Below are 12,942 nucleotides of genomic sequence, written 5' to 3'. Positions count from 1 at the left end.
TTGCCGTCACACATGGTCCTCTGTTGAACTCATTTTTCACAGCCCGAGCAGGCCGACTGTTGCACTGAACACAGAATGTGTTTTAAACATAGACTCGTTGTAAGGAATGTTGAATTTTGAAAATATCTGAACAATAATAGCTCATTTTAATTCTTTTAAGGCAATGCAGGAAGGACCAGCTTTGTGCAATGAATACATTTATTTTAAAGAATATAAAAACATTTTTGTCCACATGTAATTTACATGTTTTGTGGTTTATTTCAGTTTTCAGCCCTGCATGATGCCTCACCTGACTGACAGACTGTCCTGCGTATCTCAGCTTCGTGTTTTCAGCAGTTGTTTGATTTTCCGTCATGCTGTTGCGTTCCTTCTCCTAACACACACCTGTGGAGGTAACGTACACAATTAACATAATGATCACAGTTCATTCCTGCAGAATTTATTCTGGAATTCAGACATCATACTCTGCACTGCCTTATGGGTGTACTAAATAGGGTGGACAAAACAACAACACCCTCAATAAAATCAGTCTGATACAGAACCTCCACTAACTTTGACCTCAGTAATACAAATAAAGTAGAATTACTCCCTGACTGAACATTGTAAGTTTAGTAAAGGTTGTTTATAGGAGAGCTGTTGTATTGGATTGCACAGGATAGATAGATAGTAAAGGCGTGTCGAAGAAAGTGGCCACTGAGTGTATATAAAAATGCTAACCATAAAAGCTATATAATTATTGACTAGACCAGTAATATTTAATCAGCGCTGTTGAACATATCTGAGGTCATTTTAATGGATACACTGCATGTATAGCTCTGACATGATGGCGCTGATAGTTCCTATCAGGTATGTGCCTCACCTCTGCAGAAAGATTTCTGTTAATGTTTCACCTTTACATTAAGATAAGCAGATAAGCTCTGTGGTGAAAATGAAAGTGAAAATGTCTCTTATGTTGATTTGACTGTTGTTGGACTTTGGAGTGTCGGTTAGATAACTTGCTAAACTAGAAAATATCTGCTGTATTTTTCAGTTAGAGGGAGTGCACAAGTTTTTAACGCTTTAACTTCTGTATAGACTGTATAAAAGAAGGGGATGTAGCCACTGTGACGTCACCTATTGGTTTATCGGGATTAAGGTTACATGGACTTCTTTTATACCATCTATAAGAGTTTATTGAAATGATCGTAGGTGCTGCTGTTGTCCTTTTCAAATGTGGCTGTAGTCCAGAGTTCAGTGCATATTTTAATTATTTCTTGGAAATCTTGGATGCCATTAGCATTAATGGTCTGTTCAAACCAAACACAAAGCAGATTTTTTATGTGGTGCCATGCCATTCAAAGTCAACACTAATAATTTGCCAATGTCTATTCACATCAGGGGAAAATAATCAACTTGAGTGAATTCTCAGATGATCCCATGGTCAAACTGTGGTTGTGATAACATTATATCTGCTTAGCATCTTCATGGTAGCATTGTCATTATGACAATGTTAGCATGTTGATAATAGCATTTAGCTCAAAGCACATTGTAGATGGTTTTGTTTGTATGCCGCTTCTCAACCTTGAATAATATCCCCATATCAGGTTTTTAACAGATGTAGCAGTGTGGAAAATAAAGCAGCCTCTACCTGCACTTCAGATTTCATAAAAAAGTAAACAAAATTGCACTGTTTTCAGGATTCTTCTGTGTTGTCTTCTAGAGCACAGAAAGTTTTGTCAGTTCTCACTACAGCAGGAATTTCCTTCCTCAGGTCAGTCTCAGCAGATTGGTCAACCTCAGTCAGTAGTGGCCATGGTTGGCGATGACGCCACTTTGCCATGCCACGTGGAACCCGCTACAGATGCAGCTAACGTGATGCTGGAGTGGCGGAGACCTGACCTGAACCCCAGATTTGTCCATGTGAGGCGGTTCGGTAAAGATCATCTGGTTGATCAAAACCCATCCTACAAAGGAAGAACATCGACGTCGATCAGCAGAATGAAACAAGGAGACATGTCGCTGAAACTGTCCAATGTGCACCTCTCGGATGAAGGAACATACAGATGCTTAATTCCAGAATTAGATACAGAATGTACCGTTCAGCTTGCTGTTGGTGAGTGAAAATACATGTTGAACATGCTTTTTAGACTTTTTCTTCATCAGCTGGGGAGAGTTTTTGTACGCCGCACATCTGCACAGTCTATAGAGTCTTGTTTTGTGACGTTTCAGTCAAACTGGATAACTTTATAACACATTTATGCTAATTGTTTTCTGCCTTTTCTCTTTCTCATTTTCAGGCGTTGTCATCGAGATGACAAAAGTCAGCACTGGAGTGTTACAGTGTAAATCTACAGGCTGGGATCCAAAACCTGAGGTGTTCTGGCTGGACGCTGAGGGAAACCTCCTCTCTGCTGGACCTACAGAGGCAGTCAGAGGTCCTGATGGCCTCTATACTGTCAGCAGCAGAGTGACTGTGGAGAAGAGACACGGCAACAGCTTCACCTGTAGAGTCCACCAGAGGAACATCAGCCAGACCAGAGAGACACACATCCACGTTCCAGGTTGGTGTGAGTTATTTATGTATGATATGAGATCTACACAGCTGTGGTCTAGTTTAAATAAATACCATGGTGCTCTGTGTTTTATAATTTCAGATGATTTATTCACGGACTCACCTAGTTCTTCTGCTCCTGCTTCTGTCATCATTGGTTTGGTTGTTGGCGTCATGTTTATTCTTGCAGTTGCCTTTGTTGTGTGGAGGCTGAGACAACATAAAAACAGTAAGTCAGTAATCTGCTGTTTCTTGATGATGGTGATGACATTTATACAGCACTCTATCATGATACTCAAAGTTTCAGTGGGGGGGGGGGGGGGTACTCACCTCAACCACCACCAATGCGTAGCACCCACCTGGTTGATGCACAGCATCCATTGTGCCAGAACGCTCACCACACACCGTGTTGCGATGAGAGGGAGGGAAACATTGAGCTGACTACACTGGAGGGTGATCAGGTGGCCAGATTGAGAAGGCCATCTTTGAGACTTACCTGACCTTAACCCTTACCCTAAGATTAACCTAAACTTAACCTTAGCCTAACCTTAACCCTAGTCTTCATCCTAAAATGTCATTATCTACATTATCGGGACTGGCATTTTGTCCCCATAAGAAAGATGAGTCCCCACAACTGTGCAAACAGACATATGTCCCCACAACGTAAGTAATACACGTTCACCCAACCACACACACACACACACTGTATAATAACTGTTTTTACATAACACAGCTACACAACGTTCACTTAATGTGTTGCATCACATCATTTTGATCTCTCAAATCATGTTACTGATTTTTTGTGTGTGTGTGTGTTGCATTGTGCATTTTTAAGTACTTTAAATCCTGCATTATTTACTACATGTTTAGTAGCTTGCAGTCATCTTCTTCCCTGACTTTGCTGGTGTATTGCAGCAATAAACTAAGCAGGGACTCTCTTCAAGAAAAAAAAAAACTCCATAGCTTTTCATCTCATTTTATGTTTTTGTACACTGCTGTGAAATTTAAATGTATTTTTTTTAATTGACGTATCTATTTGAAGCAGATATATTTAAGTTAAGCTTGTTATGCTTGTTGCATCTTAATAGAAAAACTAAATACTGCTTTTATTAGTGCAGTTGGTGAGAGGCAGGGGTAGATGATGGATGATGGTAGCATTGTAGCAGCTAACAATAGCTAAAGCGGTGGTAGTATGATAGTATATAGTATTGGCATCTAGCAGTTAACATTAACAGTATAGATGAATCTAGCTGTATTGTCTTCTTCTGTTCCTCTTACCAGGTAGCGGCTAGCATTTAGCATTAGCATTAGCTAAATGGTTGCATCGGAACAGTATTGTCTTCTTCTGTTCTTCTTAGCGGTTAGCATTAGCATTAGCTAAATGGTAGCATCGGTACTGGCCACTACCTGGAGCATCTCTGGGTCAGTTGAACGTGGCAGTGCTGTTTGGATTGTGTAGGAGCAGTGTGAACTGGCACTAGGGGGGGTGACTCTGGGACTCCGGAGTTCACCGCCTAACCTCCTGGAGGTGTAGTGGGACTAAGTAGGCGAAACACTGTTGAAGGGAGGTTTCCACCTGATGACCCCCAGAGACGTGTTAGGAATCACTGCTCTTTGGCAGGTATAGAGGCAGATTAGAGCTCCAAGGTTCTTCACTGAGAATGAATCCTCTTTTTGAGCACAAGTATCTTGTGTTTAAATTAACTGCTTCCTGTTTCTGCACACAGATGACAAGAAGCACGATGTGGATGAAGTAACTCCAAGAGGAGGAGAGGGGAAGGGCAAGTCTACACATAATGATTCAGAAAAGGATCATCTGATAGAAAAAGAAACAGACAGAGAGACGCTCGCAGCAGAAAGAGAAACTATGAAGAATCAGAACAGGACAGAAGAAGAAAACAACACTGGAAGTCTGAATGAAGAAACAAGACAGTCATATCAAACACAGGATGAAACACAACAAGAGAAACTCAGGACAGAGGGAGCAACTAACAACAGTGTCACAAGGAGGAAGGGGGACAGACAATTTGAAAATGCAGGATCAGGGTCTCAATGTGTGACGGAGAATGAGAATGAGGTCCAGGCAGGAGGACAGACAGTGAATGATTTGGACAAAAGAGATCAGAGGACAGAAGAACCAAAGAAGACAGCGGAGAAACCAGAGAAGAATGTGGACACGAGAAATAAAGACGAGGAAATTAAGTCTGGAAATACTGATATAGGCGGTCTAATGGATGAAGGTGGACATCAGCAGCAGGTCAGGACAGGAGACACAACACATAACACTGACAAGGAAGAAAATAGAGAGCAAACACGATCTACAAATAAAAGACCAGCAGGTGAGGGAGAAAGACAACAAGATGAAGTCCAGGCAGAAGGAAAGACAAGGGATGATTTGGACAACAAAGAGGAAGAGACCAAACCAGAACGTCCATGTCCAAAACAGGAAACACAGTCTGGAAACAATGTTTTAGAAGGTCGGGGTCAGATGGATGAAGGTGGACATCAGCAGCAGTTCAGGACAGGAGACGCAACACATAACACTGACAAGGAAGAAAATAGAGAGCAAACACAATCTACAAATAAAAGACCAGCAGGTGAGGGAGAAAGACAACAAGATGATGCACCAGCAGGAGGAAAGACAAGGGATGATTTGGACAAAAAAGATCAGAGGACAGAAGAACCAAAGAAGACAGTGGAGAAACCAGAGAAGAATGTGGACATGAGAAATAAAGACGAGGAAATTAAGTCTGGAAATACTGATATAGGCGGTCTAATGGATGAAGGTGGACATCAGCAGCAGGTCAGGACAGGAGACACAACACATAACACTGACAAGGAAGAAAATAGAGAGCAAACACGATCTACAAATAAAAGACCAGCAGGTGAGGGAGAAAGACAACAAGATGATGCACCAGCAGGAGGAGGGACAAAGAATGAGACTGAGACCAAATCTACAACTGAAGAAAAAGACGCTGCATGTCCAGATGATGGAGAAGGACAACGAAAGAAGAACAGAGACAAGAAAGACGGAGGGGACAACACAACACCGAAGGAAAACACAAGACCTCAGTCTCCAAGAGCAGAAACGGGGAGTCATTTAGACGAGGAAGACGAGGAAAAAAATATCACAACAGCAGATCAGGACCCAACTGCAGGAGAGCAAGATGGAGGAGAGAGGAGGACAGGGGAAACCTCGGTGAGTACGGAACCACAATCTCCACGTCCAAAGACAGAAACACAGACAGAGCAGCAAAGCGACGAGAAGCCAGAGGAGGAGGGGAGTCCTGGCCGCAGAGATGAAGAAGAATTGAGACAAACAAAGCAGCCCAGAGCAGAAGAAGAAAGAACAGATGTGGAGAAGACAGAAGAAGAGAAAGAGAACGCAGAACTTCCCCATCAAAAAGAGGGAGAACCACCTGAACGGCAGCTCATTGAAGGACGGCCAGAGGTGAAGGGAGGTGGAGAGGAAGAAACAGCATCAACTGCATCAACTAATGATGCGGACAAAGGACAGAACATTAAAGATGTTTAAAGAGGAAGAAGAGACACTGAGACCTAATTTATGGAAAACCGCCCTCATTATATGAGCATTTACAGCAGGTAAGGAGGGACATGACGAGTTTCACAGTGTCAGCAGCTGTTTAGAAGTCACACACTGAACATCTGCCACTGTATGAACTGCCGGGGAACACTGTCCACTAGGGTTGTATATCTCCACCACTGAGGCCGATTCGATATGCATCTCGATGCGCTGACACCGATACGATACAGTTACGATACACTGAAGCTCCCGTCGATACAATGCGATACGATTCACTCCTGCTCACGATACGATGCGATTCAAAAATGATTTGATAACGATATGACTTAACTATAAAAGGATGTTTCGATATGATGTGAGCATTCAATACAGTTAGTTGCAGTATGAGAGAGTAATAGTAGCATCAGGTTTTTTACCTCTATAGCACAATTCTGCTTTATCTCTGTATCGATTTGAGGGATGTATTTAATATTTGTTTTTTTATGGAGTAACCAATAAATCATATTTAAAAAAAGACATATTTCAGTAGACAGAGCATTCAATTGTATTTATAATTAGCACTCCTAACTCCCAATTATGTTCTCTACTCTATAATTATACAAAATGTATAAAACTTCACAGTTAAACAGTTTCAGAAAGCACAGTATTAACCATGTGAATAGTGCAAATAACATGACCAGCAACACATACTACTGTCTGCCAGAATGATGTGCTTGTTTCAGTGAGTTGACTGATTTCTTACAAAGAATGAAAATCAAATAACAATGTTTTACAGAATCAAGTGTAAAAAATAAAACTATAACTGGCAGCCAGTAACAGCTGCTGTAAACAATACTCTCACCAAGGGGCTCAAATAGAGGTATTTCTTGTCCATAGTGCTCCTGTGTATTAGGAGGAAAACGTATTGGTGTAATTTCTTTAAGAAATTGAACATGTAAATAAATAACATTTCCTAACAACTTTCTTAACTGCTCACAATGTAAGCAAAAAACATCAACTACTGACAATCAAACAATGTCATTTACTGCAAACACCTCACTGATTTACCTCATATGGCTTAGTTTCAGGTTTTTCTTTAGAAATATTAACTGGTCTACATGTTCTGGGAATAGCGCTGAGCAGTCGCTATTTTTTTTTTATTCTGCTTGTATTTATCTTGTGTTATTTGTGTTTTACCCGCTCTGTAAAGTGTCCTTGAGTTTTCTGAAAGGCGCTTCCAAATAAAATGTATTATTATTATTATTATTATTATTATTATTACTATGTCACCAGCGGTACTGAACACTCGTTCAGAGGGAACGCTTGTTGCGTCGTGCTGCCGACGTACTTGATAGCCGAACTGCATTGTTTGCAAATTGCGTGTCTTGTCTAGCTGACCCCCTCGCTTAAAAAAACCCAAAGTATTGCCACACGTTTGATTAATGTGACTTTTTTGGTGCATTAAATATCTCGTCGCGGCTATCGTCTTTCTCGTTTGCCTCGTTTGTCTGTTGTGTACAACACCTGCTTGCGTCACTGCCTGGGGACGCGATGGTGCATTCAGGTTGCCTTGAAAATACTAGAACATAGATAGAAATAGTCGATTTAACAATGGGATTTGTGTAGACAGGCTAGAAGAGATGCATCTCCACATCCCTACTGTCCACATTGTGTCAGTCGTCTCTTTATTCGCGATATGCAGAATTTAAGTGAATGGATTTATTTGAGTTGTGCGACAAACACACTCGAATTTCAGGTTCCTCTCAGACTAAGTGCAACCAAGCGCTGGGATTTCAATGATTATGGAAACATTATCATTGGAAACTTGAGACCGGATTGTGTGCATGTTTTTATTCAGAACGTTGAATCTTACAGTATTTCATGGTCTGAGTACACAGCAAGTAAAGTGTCTCATGTTGTGGCGGGGGTAGAATCTGACTGCACTGACAAAAACAAATGTATTTATTCTGTTTTTTTTGTTGTTGTTTTTTTAGCTTTTCAGCCTCATTAATGTTTCTGAATTCTTTTATAGTATTAGTATTACATAAATATGATATTAGTATTTTACTGTATTAGTGTGGTGATTTTCTTCTCCTTAATTCTTCGGTGAATCCTCATCTGTAATGAATGAAATTAATGAAATAAACCCTTTGTTTTGCAGCCTTTTTCCAGCTATTTTTTCTGTAATCCTACAAATGTTCTGTCTGATATCAAGCAAGTAAAATACCGCCGTAGAACAGTGCCCAGTTGCACCAGCTGTACCGAAGTTCTCTGTTAAGTTAGGCTGCAAAGTCGACACTAAATGTTACGTTGGCTGTGTCGATGTTTGGTACCATGGAGACGTAGCGTTCATCCTAACTCTAAACTCCAAACTCCAAACAAAGCAAACTACTCATCGCTGGTGCAAGCCAGTGCCGGGATACAGCAGAGAAAAGGTGTGCTCTGAACACTCACAGCATTTGTCGATTTGTCTTTAACTGTCACAAAGAGAGCAGAGCATGTGGACCAAATGGCAGCCAGACAGGATCAAAGGCACAACTCTTCATTGAAAATCACAAAAACCGAGACACAACACTCAAAACTGGACCAACATACAGACTAAAGTGATGAGGGGATGGGGTGCAGGTGAAGAGATGGACTGAGGAGAATGAGGTTCATGCAACCAGAGAACAAGAAAAGAGCTGATTGGCTGTGGATGACAAGGGGAGCAGGGCAGAGCTGACGAGGCTGATGCAGGGCAGGTGTGCAGCAGAGCCAGGAGCCAGGTGAGGGGAGACGGGAGACCACGCCCACTGAAACAGACAGAAGAGCTTACAATTCACTGATGGCAACAAAAGCAGCTTCAAAACCCTAAGAAGTTAAAAATAAGGCTAAATGTTTTTTTTTTTTTTTTAATTTCACACAGGACATGAACAGTGGTCTCCTGGGTGATCATCCACTCCACCACCTCTTTATGGACTTCCTTACTCTTTGTACAATGTCACCTGACCTCCTTCTTTGCACCTGTCATAATTACTACAGCCACAAGAGGCCGCCCAACAATAAATGTAAATATGGGTTGAAATATCCTACTTGCACAGACGACCTATACAGCTGTTTTTCTGGTGAGGACAAGCTGTAATGACAATAATGACACCCTGCAGCAGTGACCAGTGTGGTGTTAAAACTATCAGGATAATGGATGAGAATCTGTGTTATTAATGTTTTGTCTTTTTGTTGGACATGAAGCCTTACAGAGTTGAGGAAATGACTTCCTTTGTGTTTCCAGCCGATTTATTTAGTTTATTATTTTTAAATAAGAATAATGAAAACCTGCCCCGTAAAGACCCCGCAATGTTACTGCTGTTTAGTGTTCCAGTTTCCTACCGTCAGTGAACGCCTCTGGTACGGATGCGTGCGTGTGGTTGGATGAGGAGGAGGGGGCGGGGCGAGAGTGAGGAAGTGTACCTGTGTGTGTGTGTGTGTGTGTGTGTGTGTGTGGATTTTGGAGAAATAGCTCGTTTAATGATTGTTTGCTCGGCCTGGTCGCGACCGACAGTAACCGTTTATCCTGCAATAAAAAGCAGGTGAGACCAACTCTCCGTCCGTTTCCTGGATCTAGTGGGACGCTACAATGTATAACCTCAGGAGAAAGTGGGGGGTATGAAATCATCTGGTTGTAAAAGTGGGGGTGTTATTCCGTGTTTGATCATTTCAGATGGTTTCTGTGAGGTCCTGTCCAGGCCTGCATCCTGCTCATTCTGCTACTTGTCTTTTTCATGTGGGGAAAAAAAAATCATAATCGTTAAGTCAAAATTTAACTGCAGTGCTTTGTACATTTCAAGGTATTCTCACAGATTTATTGGGAAGGAGTGACATGATGTAAATTTCACTTGCTCAAACTGTGTTTTACGGGTGATTCAAGATTCAAGAGTCTTTATTGTCATTGAGCAAGTCAATGAAATTTTCATTGCAACCCCCATGTTAGGAACAGATAGTAAGAAAGATTAGAAAGAATAAAATTAAGATAACAACAATAAAATAAACCAACATGCAATAAAAATATTTGTAAAAGCAATTAAAAATATAACAGAATGAAAATATACTAAGGCAAAAAAATATACTAAACAATAAACAATAAAATATGGAAGTGAAATATACAAGCAGAATAAAATATACACAGTGAAATGTACCGACAGAATAATGATGCTGCTGATAAAAAATGTGGTTTATCTGCTTTTATGACAAGTAAGTCAAAGTCAGGTGTCTTGTTTATATACCTTATTTCTGTTTTACACAGAGACCAAGACAATCGCAGTCTGAGTGATTGTCAGACATCTCAGGAGTTACGTCCTGTATCCGGCCAGCGAGCTGCCGTCCAGCCGTCCAGCCGTTAGTTTTAACTTTCTTTCACTGCTGCTGCTGTCCACTTCCATTTGAATCAAAGATAATAATAATGATAATAATAGTTCTGCTTGTGTATCTGTGACCTTTGCATGCGACAGTTGTGGGCCGAGCGTTACGATAGTGACCCGGTCTGGTGTGAACTGAAGTCCTCGGCCTCTGTAGACGAACTGCAGGTCGTCCTCAGCGGCAACATCGGAGAGACCAAATCAACTGAGTTCAAAACCTAAAGATAATAATTATCCCAGATGTCCCTTTTTCTTAACGTTGCACATCAGGAACAACATGACTCGGACCTTCCTGTGGAAACACTTTAAAACACGAGTTCGCGTCACTCTTTGATCTGGACACAACAAAATGAGACCTGTGTCATGAAGTCGAATAAAACGTTGTTGCTTTGGTTTTTCTTGTCATATTTTCATCAATCCGAAACATGTTTGTGGAGAAGAAAAACTCGGTGTTTCTCGTGTTGAAGTCAGTGTTTGAGCTGTATGAAGGAGCTGATAATATCTCAGCTGGAGATCTTTAACCTGCATCATGCTGTTGTTCATGTGAGACTGATATGTGGTTGAAATATGGTCACAGCTGAGTTTAATGTGGAAATTATGTTACTGAACAAAAAATCTGTACCTCTCATGAGCCTACAGAGCTTTTCTTTCCTGATATTTTATTTTTTTTTATATTTTATTTTTCGTATTTTGATATTTTATTATGTATAGTTTGTTCTTTATAGTCTTATTTCACAACTTTTCACTTATTTCACTGTGTGTGATGCTGCTGCTGCACTGCAATTTCCCAGCTTGGGATAAATAAAGTATATCTATCAGAACGTCCTTTGAAAATGTGCTGATTTAATGAATGGAGGGTGCATGCAGCTGAAATGGTGATGGAGAGTCTTTTACCATCTAGGATCGGTTTCTGTAATCAACAGCTGTCATGAAGGGATATGGGAAGATGCCTGTTTGAATAGATGTGTTTTTATCTTCAGGACATGACTTGAAACACTGTCAAAAACCTGCCTTAAAGATGCTGTAAGTACTGGGTCAGTTACTACGGTAACTACGGTAACTGACCCACAGTTTAACTTACCTCTGTCTGTGAAACAGGCTTGAGTTACCCCTCTTTCTCTGGTTTGACTTACCTTTCTATGTGAAACAGAAAACTCAAAGTTTCCCTCATTTCAGGGTTAACATACTCTGAGTTTTCAGTCAACCTGCTTTGTGAAACGGACCTCTGGGCTCTTATGTGTTCTTGTTTTGGTACAGCGTGCTAACAGGTTGGTGTTGAACAGCCTGCAACCAGTACTGTTAGATCTATCCCATCGGGCTTAAAGCTCCAAAAGATACCAAAACCCAACTTACAATGGAAGAACATCACTGTCCACTGACAGACTGAAGCATGGAAACCTAAAGTAAAACTCTCTAATAGCAGAACATACAGCCGTTTCATTCCAAAGCTGAGCAGATAATCTAATTTACTTTCAGGTCCTTTACACAAATGGTTAACTTGTGCATGTCACTTGAAATAAACTCTCAGCATGACACAGCTAATGCTGAGAGCTGTCTGAATCCACAGTTACTTTGAAGGAAAAACATTCAGGGCTGTTCACCTTTAAAAAGGTTTTAAGCATTTCCCATTGTGTTCTAGGATTTGTAATCTCAGATGAATGCCCCATTGTTTCATCAAGTCCTGTTGGTCGTATCAGCATTATCTGTTATGAAAGGTTTTAACAGACTCTAAATGCGGAGCTCAGACAGAACAGACAGGAGATGCGTGTAAAAAAAAACAGAAATGTTTAATTACTGTTCAGCAAGCAAACTGGTAATGCATTCCAATCGAAGAACAGAGTTCAATGGTGCAAAGTCCAAGTAGTTCTAGATCCAAATCCCAGGAACAACAGACAGACAAGGTCCAAACGAGGTCCACGGGTGGGGGTTCAGGTGATCCCAGCTTTCCACTGACAGTACTGACAGACTGGCTGCCAACGAGGGCTGGAGTGGTGGGATTTCCACTCGTGGTCTCACAGGGAGAGCAGACAGGAAGGGCACAGACTGGAATCACCTGAGCATAAAACACGCAGGAGCAGGTCAGGTAGCTGAGCACGAAACGATACGAGACGAACTGAGAGACGAGGCACATGAAGACGTCTGAGTCATCGCCACACCGGCAGGCAGACGATTCGTCGATTAGTCATAAGGTGAGGATTGTATGATTGAGCACAGGTGTGCTCGACCCGAGAGGAGGCTGGCCACGCCCTGGAGTGATGTCACTCTTGTAGACAGACAGGGGAGAGACAGACAAGAGACGGGGGAGGAGAAAACACAGGAGCAGAAAAGGGAGAAAAGGAGGAGAGACTGCAGATGTCTTCACGTTGTGCATCTTGTTTAGTAAAACTGCAAAGATAGCACACACATAGACATTTGAAACCTTTAACAGCAACATCTCCTTCTCTTTGTGGCAGCAGAGGAGGTCGGGGTGAATGCTGGATCTAATCTAGTAACTGTTA

The sequence above is a fragment of the Chelmon rostratus genome, chromosome 23 (genome assembly GCF_017976325.1).
Source record: "Chelmon rostratus isolate fCheRos1 chromosome 23, fCheRos1.pri, whole genome shotgun sequence".
NCBI classification, from domain to species: domain Eukaryota; kingdom Metazoa; phylum Chordata; class Actinopteri; order Chaetodontiformes; family Chaetodontidae; genus Chelmon; species Chelmon rostratus.
Note: the sequence above shows the minus strand (reverse complement) of the source record.